At 39.5% G+C, this 4,422-nt stretch overlaps 1 non-coding gene across 1 annotated transcript; it reads right to left on the bottom strand.

Moving 5' to 3' along the window:
* Positions 1-2,776: 2,776 nt before the first annotated feature.
* LOC122030715 lies at positions 2,777-2,886 on the bottom strand. The gene has a single exon (XR_006125568.1). It is a non-coding gene; the product is annotated as a small nucleolar RNA R71 (small nucleolar RNA).
* Positions 2,887-4,422: the final 1,536 nt, after the last annotated feature.

Genomic DNA, 4,422 nt, shown 5'->3' with positions numbered 1-4,422 from the left:
GGATTCCAGACTCTCTCCTAGTGTGAGTTATAAGCGATCAGGGCTCTCGTGTCTTGACGACCATCTGATTGGATTCCAAACTCTCAGCCTAGTATGAGTTATAAGTGAGCAGGGCTCTTGATGTGCGTAGATTATATGCACTTTTATGCATGCTTTGACGCACATCTATTTATATTTCATTAGCATAATCTATGTTTATTGCACCATATTTCATTATAATGTCATACTTTCATTATATTTTGTTCGAAGATCTACTCTTTGCTTGGTTTGATTGATAGGACATGATTTGGAGCAAAAAAGGAGCTTGAATGAGTCTAGAGCTTCCAAGGTGTCCGGGTCGTGTGGGATTTCCGGCACTGCAAACCAAAAGTTACATGACCATAACTTTCTACTCAGTTGGAGTTATGAGTCATTCCGATATCAAAATGTAGATAAATTCAAGATATACAACTCTTATGAAGACTTCAACCAGAGAAACCCAAGTCTTGAAGGTCTAAAGTTCGTTTCTATGAGACACGACCTTGGCACACGACCATGTCAAATCCTGCACTGCACACCAAGAGTAAAATAGGCATAACTTTGTGGTCCGTTGGAGTTTTGGGCTGTTCTTTATACCGAATTGTAGCTAACTTCAGTATATACAAATTTTATGAAGACCCAAACTCAATATTACCACGTTAGGAGGCACTAAAATGGCTTACAAGTAGAGGCACAACCTTGATACACGGACGATCAATTCTGCACGGCCGTGCCACTTAACCAGTGCAGAAGATAGGCATGGCCGTGTTAACTCGCATGGTTGTGCCACTTAACCAGTGCAGAAGATAGGCATGGCCGTGTCAACTCGTACGGTCATGCCACTTAACCAGTGCAGAAGATAGGCATGGTCGTGTCAACTCGCATGGTCGTGCCACTTAACCAGTGCAGAAGATAGGCATGGCAGTGTCAACTCGCACGACCGTGCCACTTAATCAGTGCAGAAGATAGGCATGGCCGTGCAGATCTCACACGACCATGAAACGGGTCGTGCGGCACCCGTACCTTACCCTATAAAAGGGTCAAGAACCCTATTCATTGGGGGCATCTTTGGGGGAAACCCTAGAGCTTCATCACCGCCGTCCCTCGATGTTCCGTCCATCTCCAGAGCAAGGGGGCATCTCCAAGACATCTGAAACCTCGGCAAGCATCTCTTCTTCCCCTTCTTCTCACATCAAGGGTTGTAAGTATGCTTTATTTTATGTTTTGGGGTTGTCCTTCCCTCACAATGGAGTAGACATTCTTTTCTAGAATTAGGAAGTATTTGTAATATGATGGAGATGTAGAACTATGTAGATTCGTCGCGTTTCTATTCAATGACTTGTTAATACCTTGTTCATACTTGATGAATTGTGTGTGCGACATAGTTATATTTCTTTGCATTCTTTGTCGATTGATGTGGAGGATTGTTGATCACACAAGGGGATGCCCTAGAGTGTATTGACCAAGGTACCCTCGTGACAGGGGTAACCCTTTCCGAACGTCTAAGACATTCCCTTAAAAGGAGAAACAATCCCTTAGAAATTGCTGCTCTCATAGAGAGAGTGCTCTAGATCGTATACCCCAGAGACCCTAGTGATAAGGGTAACCCGTTCACGGACGTCTAGGACATTCTCTTGAAAGGAGAGGCAATTCCTCCATAAGGAAGTAGGAAACCGTACCAAACCTCTACCTTTATCCTTATTGTTATTTACTAGACATGTATCCCTGTGATCTACCGATGCACCCTCATGACAGGTGTTAACCGTTACAGGATTTCATAGAAATCGTCTCTATGCGATACTTTGGGATACTGACCAATCTAACTTCCTACAAGAGCATGGACATAGAGGATAAAAACTAAGCAATCTATGTAGTATCTCCTAGTATTATAATGAAACCGAAATCCTAGAATCCATTTTCCAAAGCTCAATTCCCTCCAAGAACAATTCTCTCTCTCCCCTCTCTTCTTCTCAACCTTCTTTCCCTCTCGTAAATCACATTCGTTAGTTTGCAAGCGCCAAAGCCAACTTTCGACCGTCTAGATAACTTACTTTGCAACATCTCTAGTGCTTAGTCAACAGTCCCTGTGGTTCGACAATCTTATATATTACTGACGACGAATCCGTGCACTTGCGGAATCGTAACAAGTTTTTGGCGCCGTTGACAGGGACTATTTTCGATTAACATTAGTTGATTAGCATATGAGTTACCCTAGTCATTTTTCTTTTTCCTTTGCATTTTCTTTCTTGTTTTCATTATGCACTTTCTTTCTTGTAATTTAAATTCTATATTTTCTTTCTTTCTTTTCATATATCATTTTATTTATTGTCTTCAATTCTTCATTTTTGTTCTTTTCTCATGATGTTTTTATATATACCATGAGCACTAACATGTCAAGTAGGTTCTTAAGAGATTTCTCTGCACCCATTTCTGCAAAATTTTTATCTCCCACTGTGCAGCCTCATATTGAAGAAGAAAGTTTCCAACTAGACCCAGAGTTAATTTTCATGATACAAGGTCACAAATTTGGAAGAGAAATATCAGAAAGTCCTTATCTACATCTTGAGACATTTCTAGAACTTTGTGATATGGTGAATTGTGAAGGAGTGTCAGCAGATGCAGTTCGATTGATGGCATTTCCTTTTAACATCAAGGATAAAGCAAGGACTTGGTTATATTCTCTCCGTCCTCAAAGCATCACAAATTGGGAACAATTGGAGAAGCAATTTCTGAATCATTTTTTCCTCCAAGTAGAACGATTTATATATGGAATTGCATCACACATTTTGCTCAGGTATATGAAGAATCATTATTTGAAACATGGAACAGATTAAAGAGTCTACAAAGACAGTGCCCTCATCATGGATTGGGAAAATGACTGACCCTGCACATATTCTATAGGGGAATTTATTTCTCAGATAAGTGTTTGTTAGATTCATCAGTTGGAGGTTCTTTTATGGACAAGAGTGTAGATGAAGCATATACATTGATTGATCAAGTAGCATTAAACCTCCATAAATGGTCAAGCAAAAGTTGGATGGAATCTTCCTTAGAAATTCAAGAAGTACAAGCCATATATACAAGAGAACCTGTCAAACAAAATACAATTCAACCATCCAAGAGTTTTGAAATCCACAAGTCACAGAATGAGGAGTTCAAACATTTGGGGGCAAAGAATGATAGCATTGTTTCAAGATGGTTCAAACAAGATCCTCCTCCTACACAAATAGTGTCTAGTGAACAGTGTAATAATGTTAAGTTGAGAAGTGGCAAAAATCATGAAGAACTACTGAAGAATGATTTGTTTAGAATTTAGGAGAAGAACAATAGAAGACCTCAAGAACTTAGTTTCATTACTCCAGGAAGTTTCCAAAGGCCACAAGTACCTTTCCCTCAACGATTGATCACGCCTACACTAGATAAGCAAGTTGGACCTCCTCTGTAAGCTCAAAGAGAATATGGGACAAAGGAAGTACCTTTCCCAGGTCCTTCACTAAAGGTTCCTTTTCCACAAAGGCTAGTGAGGGTCAATGAAAACGAAGACTTTGGCAAATTCTGTGACACTAATATGGTTGAGTGTAGGTTTCTGGATGTATATGAAGATGAGGACTTTTTAGATGAGGATTGTGATGATAATGTAGTGGATAACAAGTTTTCAGATTTACCTTCTGGGTTTACAGGGTGTTATGATGAAATTAAATTTTCAGATGATGAATGTGATGTGGTAAATCAACTTAAAACTGCAAATGAAGTTAGTGATCCTCCTATAGATGATTCTCCCACTGAGAATATTGATGTTGGTTTATTTTTTGATGCTTGTGTTGATGATGATGTTATGAAAGGAAGTGTAGGGAGCTGTGTTGTGGAAACAACATCTCAAGAATCACCTCAAACCACACAACCTTCTGAGATTATGAGAGTTGCAAGAATTTAACATGTTGTGGACCAATGTGTAAGGACTTGTGCAATGGAAGCAAAGCCCCAAGAATCACCACTTTCAGAAGCACCACCACTTAAGTCAGAACTAGAGCCAATACAAGATTCAGAAGTCACATCCACATGTTTAGAACTTTCAGGTATCTCTCAGCAATGCAAGGTTAGTATTTCTAGTGATCTTTTGGAAAATTTTATAGAGGTACTTATAATTGATTTTGTTGGATGTGATTCAATTTGTGATACATACTTAGTTCATCTTAATAAGGTTCTAGTTCTATCTAATATAGCATGCTTGGGAGAGGTATGTTTTTCTTTTGGGTGTGCAGATTTTCATGGGACCTATAATTGGAAGCTCGATCTGAACCGTCTTCGACCACCTGAAAGAACTTCAAAGAAGACGAAGATGGAGAGAGTTATACTTTACTCTGTAGCTCCTTTGATGAAAGCTCTCTCCATAATTGTCACGCC

The sequence above is a fragment of the Zingiber officinale genome, chromosome 10B (genome assembly GCF_018446385.1).
Source record: "Zingiber officinale cultivar Zhangliang chromosome 10B, Zo_v1.1, whole genome shotgun sequence".
In the NCBI taxonomy this organism is placed as follows: domain Eukaryota; kingdom Viridiplantae; phylum Streptophyta; class Magnoliopsida; order Zingiberales; family Zingiberaceae; genus Zingiber; species Zingiber officinale.
Note: the sequence above shows the minus strand (reverse complement) of the source record. Positions and strands in the feature narration are given on the sequence as shown.